The sequence below is a fragment of the Dromaius novaehollandiae genome, chromosome 1 (genome assembly GCF_036370855.1).
Source record: "Dromaius novaehollandiae isolate bDroNov1 chromosome 1, bDroNov1.hap1, whole genome shotgun sequence".
Lineage (NCBI taxonomy): Eukaryota > Metazoa > Chordata > Aves > Casuariiformes > Dromaiidae > Dromaius > Dromaius novaehollandiae.
This window is the reverse complement of record NC_088098.1, coordinates 184513363-184528612: the sequence shown is the minus strand read 5'-3', so window position 1 is coordinate 184528612 and position 15250 is coordinate 184513363.

Sequence of the window (15250 nt, the reverse complement as noted above, 5' to 3'; positions counted from 1 at the left end):
GTGAGCTTATTGGGTCAAGTTTGCTGATTGTACTACATATTCAATGCGATATTAGGAGAAGATCTTTGAGCAGAAAAAAAATGTCAACAGCATTTTGTAACCAGGGAAGTGCTATTCTTCTTAAACATTACAAGAGCCATTACTGCTAAGTGCAAGTGGACGAGAGAAGCTCTTTTTTCCCCATGAAAGTAGGCCTTCTGGGAAAAGGACGGCAGCTCACTAGAGTGACTGCCTCCCCTCCCACAGAGCACTGTGTTGGGGTCTTCTAGGACAAAGAAGGTGTTTCTTTGGTTTGTTTGTTTCAAAATAGATTGCAGCTCAGTAAGGGCATGCTCCTTCCACTATGAAGGTCTACACTACCTCAGACAACCATTTCAGTACTGTTGGAGGAAAGACTGCACTGAGTAAATATACTTAGAAGCAGATCTTTTCCCCCACTCTGTGGCTGGTGAGCTTACCCAGAAGTGGGTCAGTCTCCTGAAATAATTTGTCACTAATAAAGGAGGGAATAGCAAGCTTAGCGTTTGGTGTCCTGCGAATGGCATTTGCTGTGCATGTATTCCCTCTAGTTATGCCCATCCTAAAATTGAGGTTGGATTAAACTTTGTACCAGAAATTGAATTGTTGTCCAGGGAAGGCAAGGCAGACATGGGCAACAGTGGTAGTTTCCCAAGCAGACTATATTTACAGTATGTTCTTTTGAAAACCATCGGGTCCATTCAGAACTTCAGTCCAATTCAGAATGAACTGTAAACTGCATAGCAAATGCATACTGCATGCATTTACCCATTTTTAAAAAAATGCATTGTGTGCTGCTCTGTTGTCTGTTTGTGGTACTTGTAAAGGTACACTGCAGAGCTCCCTGCATAACCCTACTAGTGAGAAAATTAGTTTGAAACTGGAGGAAGTAGCAGGAAGCTTTTGGTAGAAAAAGATTCAGGGCTGAGAAACAGAGTTTAAGGAAATGTAGAAAAATAATGACAAAAGTAAATTTTCACATCCATCAGTCTGAGCGTTTGTGCTCAATCCCATGCACTCAGTCCTGAAGTTAGCCTAAGAAACAAACAGAAATGGACTACATGAGCAGTCTACTGTTCAGAACAGCTCAAATTTGTCAGAGTGAAGTGTGCCAGTGACTTGCTTGCAAGCCGGTTGTTGGCTGAAAATTATTTCTTGAATTTATTTGGTTAAATTCAAGTGATCTCTAAACTCAAGATCAGTTCTTGGGCAGTCAATGAAAAGGAAAAGAAAAAACAAGAATGAAATTCATAAAATAAATTGTTTGTTACAACTTACTTGCTTAGCTTTAATTATAATAAACACAAAGAAAAAATGAGGCCTATAAGCCATCTGTGTGTGCATAACCTCAAGACTGGCAATGACGAGGTAAGTTAACAAACAAAAATCTGCTTATTGGGGTTAACAGTTGCTGACAGCGTGGTGAATGCTAAGACAGGTGATGCTCATCAGATTTGGCAACAGCAGAAAATATTCAGATTTGAAGTCAGTGCTTTCTTTTCTCACTGTATGACAGTTTCCAGCATTGGAGTGCAAAACTAGGCCAATGGGAGCACGAGGTCGGAAGATGTTTCCTCTTGCTTATGCAAAGCTGTCTGTATAGTTTGAAGTGAAATCATGGCAGTGAGCCTTTACAAAGCTTAAGCGGCTATTTAATGGCTGCTATTTTATGCCAAATGCTGTACTAAAGGTATAAGGAATCAAGTCATTTCCAGAGATTTCATGTGCCAGGAAACTATACATACTCCTTTGATTTTTCAGGATATACAAAGCATTGTAGATTGCTGGTTTAAGGCATTAGAGCTCCAGTCTTAAGATCTGAGTTTCAGCTTCCTTGGAGAGATGCAAAATCGTTTTATCTTTTAGATTTCAATCACAATATCTCAACATCTCCAAAGCCATCTTTAAGGCCACCACCTTCTGACCACTGGTCAGTGTCATTTTTTCTAGGCAAAAATTAGACTTAGGAGGCACTGTAAGGTCATCACTGAGTGCTTTAACTATCCAATAAAACAAAACAAAACAAAACATTGCCTTAGAGTGTGAAAGAACAAAGATATCAGGTGTTGTTCTTCTCTCAGAGTGTTAATTTAGGGAAGTCACTTCATTTTTCCATGCCTGTCTTCTTCTTCTTCTTTTTTTCCCCTTGTGTTGGAAATGTCTCAAAGGAAAGAGTCCCTCCTGGTATACTCTTGTATGCAATAGATTCTTCTTGGTCAGGAGCTCCTTATACTATTGTCATGCAAATAATTAAAGAGACAAAAGTTGGTAACATGAATGAATTAGTATAGTCTTGTTGAGATAGCAGAGGAGAAGATACAGATTCAGGTTCTTATATCATAGTATTCTTCAGATTATTTTGTTTTGAATGAATGTGTGTAGTTTGCATTAAGTAAATACAGTTTACTTGTGTTACATATAAACTTTCTGATGCTGCATTTTCACCAAATATTCTGTCACAAGTGACAGAAGAAGCCAAAATTGAACAAAGCAAGTAATCCACTTCAGTTCTGCATGAAATCCAGTTTATAACTGGAAAACCAGGAAAGAATTCTCAAATCCATTGGAGCATGAATATACTCCAAAGGAAAAAAAATGGTGAGCTATCATAAGTACCTCCTGCCTAAAAGAAACAGGGAGTATACTAGATCCTGCAAAACTGCTCTGTCATGTAGTCACAGCTTAAGAAACTTCTGAGGGGGAAATGTCTGATTAAATGAGTGATCTGTCTTTCCTGTGAGGGAAATAATCATTTTGCAGTGAGATTGCTCTAAAGGTTACACATGCATTGACAATATTGATGCAGAAAGTACAGAGCCTTTATCCATTTAAAGATGTGTTTGAAGAGTTGGGTTGTACAAAAGGCATCAAATTAAAGTTGCTCAGCTTGTAAAGTGCTCACCTCTCAGAACACCATTAGTATTAAGGGAGCAGATTAAACACAATTTAGATCACATTGAAAGACTAAAGTCAATTTAGCAGGTATATAACCATGCATGATAATGGTCTCTAAATCTACAGCAACAAGGTGAGGATATGCTTGGATATGCAGGATCAAGGTGTGAAACTAAAATAATTTCCTTTGAGGACTATAAAAAAAGCAATGACGAGAAGGCAAATTTTAGATGCTAGTTTGTTTAAGTATGTAAATTCAATGGACTGATCTGGAAGGGACATAAATCTGATAGCAGTTTTATATATGGTCTGCAGGGTATTATGAACTTGACCTTTGTTGGAGTAAGCTGGTTCTTAGCTGAATGGCATAGTATTTCATTATTATTTGCATGCCAATAGCAGTGTGTAGATGCAATACGGGGAGACATGAAAATCTTTTCTGAAAAAGCATATGATCTGCTAACCCCTTTTTCACTCAAAATTATAGACTGGTTTTAGGTAATTGCCATTAGCTTTTTTTTGTACTAGATTCTAATCTGTTGCCCATCATGCTAGAGTGTATGGGAGGCTCTCAGGGGAGAGGAAGCTTTAAGCTGTAAAATCACGTTGTAGATTAGAAGGTGTATTTATCTTGGCAACACATAGTTGCAAAGAACATGCAAGTGAGAAACCAAGATAGCAAAGACTTCTTGAATTCGTATACTGCTAAGATAGAAGGTGGGCCTAGAAAAACAAACAAGCGTCGTATCTGTCTATGGAAGTTTTATCTGATTAAGCTGAAAAATATCTAAACTCTCTGTATTACATAGCCTGACGGTTACCTCTTATTTATAGGCATAAGTACAGCATGTGATTAGCCACTTAATGTTCAGTCTGATCTACCTAACATGGATGCTTAACTTTTGCCTAGATTTTAGGTATGGGGGGAATCAGGGCAGAACCCCAAGAAGAGAACAGAAGGACTCATTCAAGGGAAAAAAGATGAATATATGACTGCACAGCTTGCCTTTGCAAATGATCTAATACACTTAAAGATGCTGCAAGTAAGCTGTCTTTGTACACAGTTCTCTACACAACTGCACTTACAAAGCTGCTTTTGCCTGTAGATTGACTTTGCTGCCCGCCTCAGCTTTGTTGTGCCCTCCTGCCATGAAGTCACAGGGGCTCTACTACCATTTTCTATATGGCCTTTTATCAGCCCTGCTAGTGCAGCCATGAATGAATATTTCCCAAGGCCCCTCCACAGCCTGCTTTCTCCTTGGCCAGTGCTGCTGCCAGCCCAGTCCTACCTCCATGTGGAGTCTGGACCAGCAAGTCCCTCGGCTCTGCCCAGACCCCTGCTGTCCTGTCTTGCAGCCCTGCTGCACTCTTCTCACCAAGTGTGTTGTGTGTTTTAGGACTTGTGGTAACCAGCTTCCTGACTTGTGAGAGCCTCCCCAGCACTGGCTTTCTGAGCGCACATGAATGTGTTAGTTGCAGAGACTCCTCACTGCCAGAATAAGATGGGGCAATATTGCCTGTTAACAAGGAGCTACTGGAAGCCTTTAATTTGTTCATTTCTGACAGACAGTACTGTGAAACAGTAGCATAAAAACAGAATAGTTATCTTTTATAGGCAAAAATAAGAAAAAAAAAGCACGATGGTCAGATAAACCGATTACAGACACTCTTTGGGGTTGGCCTGTAGGGTTGGACTAGGACTCATCAGGCATAACCTTTCTGTTGCTAACTTCACCTAAGCAATTCAAAATCAGCTTTCAGTGCATGGAAGCTATGCAGTGTATCTATATCGCTATAGTTCTTATGCTGTGCCTGTATAAATGCTTTAATATGTGTTTTGATCCCCTGCACTGTTGACATCATTCTTAACTCTCTTAGAGGATGTTAAAAGCCCCAGTGCTCTGAATTAACATCCGGATTCAGTTAGTGCTTAACTGCACTAAAAACTGTGTGCTTAACTGCAAGCAGTAGTTATGCTGCGGCAAATGGGATTTCTCACACATATTAAATTAGAAAAGTACTTAAGTACTTTGCTGAATTTCAATCTAAGTTTGGATATTGCATTCTTCCTGATGAACAGTGTTGTATTGTATGTCGGGTGTCACATGCCGTATGTAACACAGCGTTACATACAGTAAACTGAGCAGAACTGCAAACGAGAAGAAAACCTTTCTGTACAGAAGGCAGGGGGTTAATTAAGGGGCCCATCAGGTGTTTCATTTTGATCAGAACACAAAATTAAATATAGGTTGCATGGTACATTAGTGTGTCTATCAGAGATGGTAGCTTTGGCCAGGCACTTAAAGAGGGCAAAATATTCTAAACGAATTTTTAAATAGCTTCTTCCAGTCATTAAGCACAGTTATCACATCCATATTTTGTAAATGTAAAACACTGAAGTTCTCAAAAGTCTGTTCTCCGCAGTAGTTTTTATTGATGATCCATCTCAGCTTCATTTCCTAACTGAAAACCCTTGTTGGTCAATTTATTCCAACATAACACTATTCGGCTGGGTAGTTATTAATCCTGTAATTGTTCATGGCATGCCAGGAATAATTCAGCTAATTATTACAATATGTCTTACTTTGCCATGCTTTTACATGTCAAAATGGCCTCTGTGCATATTGGAAAAATTCAAATACCCAATTTTACTGAAGATATAAAAATTGATTATTAATTCACATGAAAAAATGGAAAATTACTTTTTTTTCTCTGCCCCACATATAATTTCTACTGGTCTGGATACATTTTTGACAAATACTCTGCTGCTAGCTTTAATTGATCGATTAATACCGCTATGTAGCAAAACCTATGAGTGTTGCCCTCACTGCACGTTAGTTTCAATTATAGGATAAGTATAACAAAGCATGCTGGATTGTAATAGAAAAGAACTTCATTTTTTCCCGTTCATTTTATGTGAAAAAAATACTCCTGAAAAAGGGAGACTAAGAGTACAGTTATCCTGGCAAAAGAAAAAGTTATATATATATGTTTGTGTGCATATATACATATGTGTATGTTATTACTTACATTATGCATATTCTGATGAAGTTAAAATGGATCATAGTTAATTCTCTGTTGTTGAATTCCCACTGATGAAGTGCAGTTTATTGGTCTTCATATTTTTAACATTGGAGACCATATCTTGATTTCAATCTTTAATCTCTCATTGGCTTAATATGAGTCAAAACAGGATCTTACGGAGTGAAATTCCCTTTTAGTTCATTATAGACACAAGAAAATCAAAAGCACAATGAATATCACAGAGTATTTGCTGTTTTATAGTTTTCATTAGCACACGTCCATAGTACAAAACAGTGTTCTTAAATTGTATTCAGCTGGGGCAAAGAAGCTCCCCAGCTCCTAACTAATGAACGGCTGTGAGTACACTAACCTGAACAATATTTTGCACAGTGGAGTTCCATGCTGTGATATACATTGAAGCAAGACAGACTAATCAAAAATTATAACCACATAAAAAACCAGTAATTTTTATTCTTGTGAGAATTATCCCAGAACGTTGTTCTAAATGTGTGAATTTCCTCAAGAGAAAATGGCTCACTCAAGGCCTCATATATTGTTTATATTCCATTCAAGGACTTATCCAGAGATGTACAAAACACTTTTGAGAAGCTTCTGAATGGAGAAGGATTTTTTTTCCAGGAGATATATCTTTGAAGCGAAAAGAAGAGACAAAGGAACAATGCTGTGAAAGAGTAACTCAGTTAAAAATTAGCTATTGAAATCAGTGAAAATAATCCTGTTATTGAGACAGTTGATATCTTGACTGGTAATGGGGTTTTAATTGGGGAACTCCAGAACTAACATGATAAATGTGAACAGAGCTAGAGTCTGTACGTAGTAAATGCAGCAAACTACCGTGCTCTAAGGAAGATGTGTAACCTGCAGCAGCCAGCTGGTTTCAGTGCCAGATATAGTTAACTCACATTTTGGGAGAAAACTGCCAAGCTACCAAACCATTTGAACCTTTTGGTTGAGTAAGTTTTTTTAAAAAAGCTTTGTAATTCACATTCATTTTTGATACAGAGCCAGAACCTTCAGATGTCTGTATGGTTTATCTGAACCTCCTCTGAGTTCAGGTACTGGATAGGAATGGAATGGGCTTTCTTCTAAGATTTTCTTATGTTTTCATTGGCGATTTCAACTGGCATTTCACTGGGAAACACTGTCATGATATTTTGATATTTACTATCCTGAAAAGGAACCAGAATGTGAAAAAAGCGTCAACTCCCAAGTGACAATAAAAGCTCTGCTTAGCCAAACACACTAGAAATGACAAAAAAACTTAGGAACAAATCTCCAGAAATAGAAGGCTTCCAGAGCTGTCTGTCTCTAACTGAACGTAATTCTAAATTAGACATTTTTAAACATTATAGTGTCTAGACACTGTGCATGCTGTGGTTAAGTGACTGGAGTCTATTTTCCCTTTCCTACTTGTAATGGGACTACAGTTCAATGATTACTTTTCCTCTATGTAACTCCATTTTTATCAGTATTTTTTTAACTTGGGATATTGTGTACCAGCATAATATTCAGCGATGAAAGTTCCAGGTCTGCAATTGCATATCATCTGCAGTGTCATGTATCATAGATGCTCTTGAATTTGTAAAGCGAGAAAGCACTTTTGGTAGCACTTCAGAAGGGAGCTGGCTAGAAAGCAGTAGAAACCTGTTTCCATTCTGCTAGAAATATTGATATTTTCATCTAGTTTTTGGTTCTGAACAGAAAAAAGGTTAAATTTGTAAATGAAGTGGGAATTCTGAATTAAGCAGGAATTCTTCTGAATTTTTGAACATGGAATCATTTTATTGAATATGAAAATATATTTAATAAAATAATTTCAGAAAGTAATACTCAATAGTAGTGCTACAGTGACATATAATCAGCAGATAGCATAGGGTACGAACATATACTAATAGCCCAACATATGACAGACCATAACAACATCTTAATACTCATTATTTTAAATAATATAATCAAAAATTATATAAAAATGAAGTTGAAGTCTAAATAAAATGGTCAATGAAGCTATCAACTGCTTAGATGCTATAAAAATGAACTGAAAAATTCAGAACGGGGTCTGTAAGTTTTCCCATCCATTTTAAAAAAAGTTATTTTTCCGATAAAGGATTCAGTATGAACAAAACCACATTTTCCTTTGGAAAAGTACTGCTGAAAATGTTTCAATCCCTTTCTACTGGAAAGCTCATGCTGTTTGCAAGTTCAAAAAAACCCAGCAGTCAGGACAAATAAGATGCTTGTTAGAAGTACCTAATCTTATCTCTTCTTCAAATTGATTGTGTTTCTTCCATGAAAAATGCTCTATTATGAAAGAAAATTGAAAAGTAGGAGACAGCTCATCTCATACTTTCACTGTGTTTGATTCTACATCCATTGACTTAATCACACTGAATCGGGGTCTTAGGGCCGCAGCAGAGTGGACGCGGGGAATGTTCAGCACTATAATTTCCATTGCTGACTCCATGCTGCTGCTTACTGCAGCTGGTTCAATTCATTGCTTATGCGGTTACAGAAAAATAAGTGTATATCTATTTGCATATAGATTGTATATCCACCAAAGTGAAAAACTTCAAAGAGTAAGACTAGCAATTGCTACCTTGCATATTGCAGGGGGGTCTTTTGTTTAAAATACAGGCCCAAAAATTAGAGGGGCACTGTTCTATTCTTGATTTTGCCTTTAACATTCTCTGTGACCTTGAATAAAATATTTTAGGACTACTTTTTCATAGAGAAAGTATGTGCGTGCAATCATAAATGCACTGCTGCTCTAATTGTGCAGAGTTTAAAATGCAAGGTCCTTTCTTTTCTATTCTTCATATGTAAAATAAGGTTAATATCACTCCACCTACTTTGCTTTATAATAACTAGGATGGTGTTATGTTGATTCATTAGTTTGTCTTTTTGTGCAGAGCTTTGAAAACCGCATAGTTTTATGACAGTTATATATAATTATCATCAAAGGCAGGTAATTTTTGTTCCTTGATCTCTCCTGCTACATATTTATGCCATTGTTTTTATCATGATATCAGGAAAACAAATGGAAATTTTGCACGTCTAGGGACTTGATAAGGGACTTGGGGGGTATTCTGGGGAAAGGGAGCCCTAATCAACTTCTGGATCAGGATGCACATCATCTCCTGATTGCATGTCTGAAGGAGACCTGACCGTGCACCATCTTCTGTCTTCTCCCTAGCACATTTCCGTCTTATGCTATGGAGAAATATGAGCACACGGCAGAAAGCAAGCCTCGCACCCTCCAACAGAGGCTTTTATTTCAATGCTCAGGGAGCCAGTGCTGGGAAACACATCATGAAGTAGAACAGCCCATGGTTTACATGCAACTTAAGCAGAAAATACTCCTGCCTACTTGCACAGGACCCTGGTGGTAAAGAGGTGGACTGAGACTCTGGAGACCTGGATTCTGCTCCTGGCCAGCTGGAGCATCCTGAACAACCCATTTTCTGTACCTTGGTTTTGTCACATGTAAAATGAACAAAGTGATACCAATGCAGTTTGACAACCAAGTGATGGAAACCACTAGCAATTATTACTGTTGTTATTACTATTGCTATTAGTGGAATTCTGGGTGAAAAGCTAGAAATCCACAGAGCTAGTGGATATGCTGGAATAACTGTGCTGATTCTGGAGTCATTAGATGAGTCTTTGTACTGCAAAAGATAAGTAAAAAGCAATAAAAAAATTAACCTGCCCCATATACACTTGGTGGTGTAGGTTAGACTCTCCCGTTCTCATTCAGGCTCAGAAGACTGCACTGAAGACAATGATATTACTTGGAAAGGAAGCTAAACATTAATATGAATAAGTGTGAAAGATTCTGGCCTTTCATTGTTAGTGCAGTTATTAAACCATATATTTCTAATACAATAGAAAAATGCAGGTTTTCAGTTAGTGTGTTAGAAATACCTAAACTGCAGTTATCTGTAGCACTTGTACTGACTTTATCTAACCTACATTATAAACATTCCCGTATTTTTTTGTCCCTGTAAAGCTTCAGGCATCAACTGTGTTTGTGACCTAAGTGTAATCTCAAACTTGCTTTCAATTATTTCTAGCCCAAGAGGCCTGGACTATACAAACCTAGTTTGAAAACCTGAAAAAACATGTTTTTTTTTTTTTTTTTTTTTTCCTGTTTGATTCAAGTTACACATAGAGAGCCATTTCAGGGCAAAACATTTGTCTCTAGTATCTGGCAGTCTAGTATTATAGTTTTTATGTACTAGCCCAGAAGCTTTGTTGAATTTGGAGATTATTGTTGTAATTATTATTTATAGCTTGCATTGCCACAATACCTTGGAGAGTCAATCTCCATTTGTGCTAAGTACTGTACATGAAAAGCACAAAATAACCCCCCCACCCCCGCAACAAGGTCCCAAACCGCAGTGTGGTGTGGCCACTTCAGGATATTGTGGTGATCTTCATTTTCTTTCCTGTCCTACGTATTACATAGGCATCGAGGATCCTTTGGAAGGAAGAAAAGATATACAGTGATGATAGAGCGCAAGCTTTTAAATAGACATAAATTGGTATTTTTATCTGTACAGTGGCTGTCTGTGAAACTTCGCTTTATTTTAATTTGATTGGCCTCCTTTTTCAAATGAAATGTTGATTTTTTTGTGATATTTTTATCAACTGATGTATAAAATAGGATATATTGTATTTCATAACAGGTTTTTATGCTTGCCAAAATAGATTGTACAAAACCTAACAGTAAATAGAGATAGTTTAGTTCTGTCTTGAAGATAGAGTACTAAGAAATTGGGTCCGTCACTGTCATTTTTCTCATAGATTCCTCTCATCTGTCACAACACAGTAGTTATGAAAAATGAAACCATAAATTCAATTTAGAGGGCAATTTGCAGCTAATCTTTGGAGTAATTCCAGTGTGAATAATGCAGCAATTTGGATGCATGGTCAGTCAATTCAGTCTCTGATTTATTAGGATTTAAGATTTTTTTTCTTTCATTAATGATAATTACCCAAGAAGAGAAAATAATTTCTCAAAAATTATCTACCTTCCCATCTGTGGTCTCAGTTTTGAGAAAGGCTGCAATGTTGTTTAAACATTATTGTAGGGGGGAGGGAAAGCTTTTTACAAAAGATATATGAGGTATTTAAATTCTGAACTGTATCTCTTTACAGCACATGTGTGAACTGATCAGCACTGGTTTATGGCTGCTTTTATATGACTCCCATTAGAGCTAACATTTTGAATATCTCAGCATAAGGACACTGGGATTTGCTATTGATTTTCCACACTTCTTACACCTTGAAGATTGCATTAAAATCCAGCTCAAGCAAGAGTGACATTTTTTGTTCCTGTTTAAAAGTCAAATTTATTATCTGAGACTTTTCCTACTTATTAAATCCCCACTTTCTGTGATACATTATTTATGTATATTTTTTCTATATCTTTCCTTTAGTTCTCAAGGTCTTCTCTTGTTTTTATCAGACAGCATCTACAACATATGCATCCAACAGATATTATCTATATGTTTGTGTGTCTGTGTTGCTAATGGGGGAGGGGAGGTCAAGGGGAAAACCAGCTCATTTGACATTGGCATTGAGCTTTAGTCAAAATTTTTTGGCATCTAGAGTATTGCTCATGAAGTAAATGCCTTTGAAAACCTTCAGAGGAAGAGCCTAAGTTAGATGCCTAGACTTACTGCACCTTCAAAATCTCCTACCTCTCTCCACTGCTGATAAAGGAAAGAAGGTCCTTCAGCAGTCCTGGCTCTTGAGACGCCTAAATATAGCTGCTAGGTAGATGGACTGAAGCCTACACTAGCTCCTTAAACCTATCACGTGGCCTTCTTTACCAGCGTGATGTCACTTTTTTCATCCTCCTGAGGGGAAGGTATCTCTAGTAACACATCACGACCCTTTGTAGGGAAAGCTTTCCAAGATTAGCATCAAGGCGAGTGAGCAGGGACTGATGTCACCCTCTATCAGGACAGGATGCAGAAGAATTAGCCCAAAGTTTTTACTGATATTCCTTGCTTTTTCCACCCATAGTTTGTCATCTCTACCAGAATAATACTCTTTCAGCATTTGTTTTTATTAATACTGCAGCATTATTAAATGCTGAGGTATTAATTTGTCCACAGATATAAGCCCTTCAGGGCTCTGAGCAGCGGGCTCTGAGCTAAAGTGCCAGTTGAAGCCTGAGGTGCATTTCACAAACAAATTTGTGCATCCTGATTTTTCAAAATTGAGGATGATGCTTCTGGCCCCAAAGATGAAGAAATACTTTCTGCCCTGACAGTATTGCAATAAGGTACCTAAACACGAGATCAGTTATGCTTGGCAAATTTGTTTCATTGAAGCATTATGTTGCATAAGGATTGACATAATCTGACAACTGAAATACACTGTTTTTTCTCATATTATTAAGCATTTTGAGTATTTAAAATGTGTTATTAAAGCTCCTGCAGCTTTCTTTTTTATTTAAAATTGTATTTAGCTAATTTTTAGTTGAATTTCACACTTGACAGAAGAAATTTGCATATAATTATGGAAAAAAGGAAGAAAGACAATTAACGTATTTTCACACATTTCCTTACACAATACTGTGAGCCTTGTAAAATAGGTCTGTAAAACTGTGAACCTGGAAATTGTTTTTGATTGCTGGAGAAAGCATGTGTTTGCCTCCTCTGAACACATCTCATTTTTATATCTGTAAAGAGAGTTTAAACTGGCTTCATAGGAAATTCACACACTGATAACAATTCTCAAATCATCTCAAATCTTAATTCTCAAATCAGTCTGCAAGACTAGTAGTATTTACAATTTAAAATATTTATTTTAATTTTTATTTGAATAAATTTCTTGATTTAATTTTTATTCACCAAACAAGTTTCCAGGAATGTACCTTTCATACTATTCTTTTACCTATTTCTTCACAGATACTTTTTAGTCTTATAATCTTTGCTGTTAGATTTGATAATAACTTCAGACTGCATCACAGCTTTCACTATAATTACAAAAAGCATCTTGGCGAAGCAGTATTTAATTTATTGTTAGTCCATCTAAGTATTTTTCCTAAAATATCTGATTAAGATATGAAAATGTCATATTTATTTAGTTCTAGGTCTCTGAACATTTCAAGTCTTTTCAGAACAACAGTGGAGTTGATGAGCAGTCTGTGAAGAAGGGCCATTCTCAAGGTGGAACCAGCTTCTGTGTTAACTTCCAAAAAATGTGAGTTAGTTTTCTGCCTCTAGTTCCTGCAACAAGGACACTTGTTCACTTGTTTCATCTGCGGTGTAATTCCACGTACCTTGGCAAACACATGGTGATTGCAAGGCAATTGTGCATGTACAGTGTTGAAATACATCTTGGGCACATCAGGCTTGCTGAGAGGGTGCAGTGGACATTCATGCAGAGACGCAATGGACATAATAAAGTTAGAAGGCCAGAGCTTACCGATAATAAAGAAATTCTGCCATTGGTATGGGGTGGGGGGACAGGCAGGTGTGATGCTTGTGTAAGAGTCTGATCTGGCATTGGTATGTGCACTCCACTGCAGGCTTTAGCAAATCGAAGTTCAAAACAGGTTTCAGAACCCAATTCTTCTTCTATTTGAGGACTTGGGAGAGGCCTGAAAATACGGTGAACGCAGTGCGAAAAAGAGTCATCACGATTTCATAGCTGCATATTGCAGAGCTGGCTTACAAGACGTGGCTTTGATTGATGTGCAAGGCTGCTCTGACAAGTGGCAATCCACACAGATTGACCAGTAAATCTCTTTCACAATATGTCTAGACTTCAACTAAGCAGAGAGTGGGAGCTGGAAGCACAGTAACCCTTGCATTAGCGTCTCAAGACAGGTAATATATTATACGGTTGCTCTGCTAAAGATCTGGACCTTGTGTTAATGTTGTCAGAGAAAATAAATAAGATGAAAAGGGTGATCCCACACAGTGTTTTTCAGTTTAATTTCTTTCCCCAGTATACATCACCTGCCAGGTTAACTTTCTTACAGCTGAAACCCTCTGCAAAAATAAATAAATAAATAAAAATCCAATAGGTTATATGGCAAACTACTACATAAGAAATTATCAAAGAAGGGGATGAACTGCTTCTTTCAGTTCGCTGCCAGACCCGTAAGGTCTGAACCAAGTATAACGTTCAAACTTGGATTTACTTTGACTTTGTCCATTGTGCTGATTCCTGAATAACATCAAATTGCTTTAAGTAAATGCTTTTGCGAACATAGCTCCTTCACTCGCTTATCAATGGGTTTAAAATCTGCATTAGTCAAGGCATAAATGCATCTATGGAATTATATGGAATTAATTTATCAAATTAATACTTGTGTTGTTGGTCTGTATTCTTTCCATCAATTATCTTAACAATAACTTGAGGTGTGTAGTAAGATTTGTTTACAAAAATATGAGATTTTGATAGACACACAGCAGGCTTTAGATGGATTCATAGTGTGCATGAAATTACATGCAAAATTAAGTTATGGATGGTAGTGTGTGCATGGCATTCTCTGCTGAGTGCCCTTAAGTGTAAAATAAAAAATTACATGGGCCATTTTATTCAAAAACACACATACGGGCTGTTTTTATACCTAGACATCATCAATTGATTGATTTTAAAGAACTGGAACAAGTATTTCTATCACACCCTAGTACAAGCTATGCAAATACTTATATATTAATTAAACACACCTGATCAAAACGGAGCATTTCCATTTCATGAGAGGTTTTGACACTTTCAATTTTCCCTGAGTCTGATTTTTTTAAAGTCAGTTTTCTTCACAAATCCATTTGTAAAGCACACTGTAATATTTTATAAAATTTCACTCTGAAATGAAAATTCTGCATGGAGGTTTGCTTTTCTTTTCATTTCTTTTATTATTTCACAACACATGAACAGAAATGCACAATATTATATGGTAGTATGTGAAACAGGCCTGGGGAGGGGTTAGTTACTCCTACCTTTGAATGTTTATATTGCTCGCAGACATCTAATTCAGAGCTAGTCACTTAGAATTCCTTTGGGATTAGCAGAAGAAATAGGTACTCCTAGTGCACAACATTGCTCAGCTGAAGCTAGATATCTTAGTAAGACAAATGAATCACACCGTAAAAGTGCCTACTGCTCTCTATTAACTGTAAAGCGAAACTAGATTAAATGTAACTAAGTGCTATAGGTGTCAAAAGTGGGGTGAGATAAATTCCACCTTACATGTCTTACTATGACATCATATGACAACAAAAATATGTAAGTATAATTGTGGAATGCAGTTGCTTCTTTATACATATGG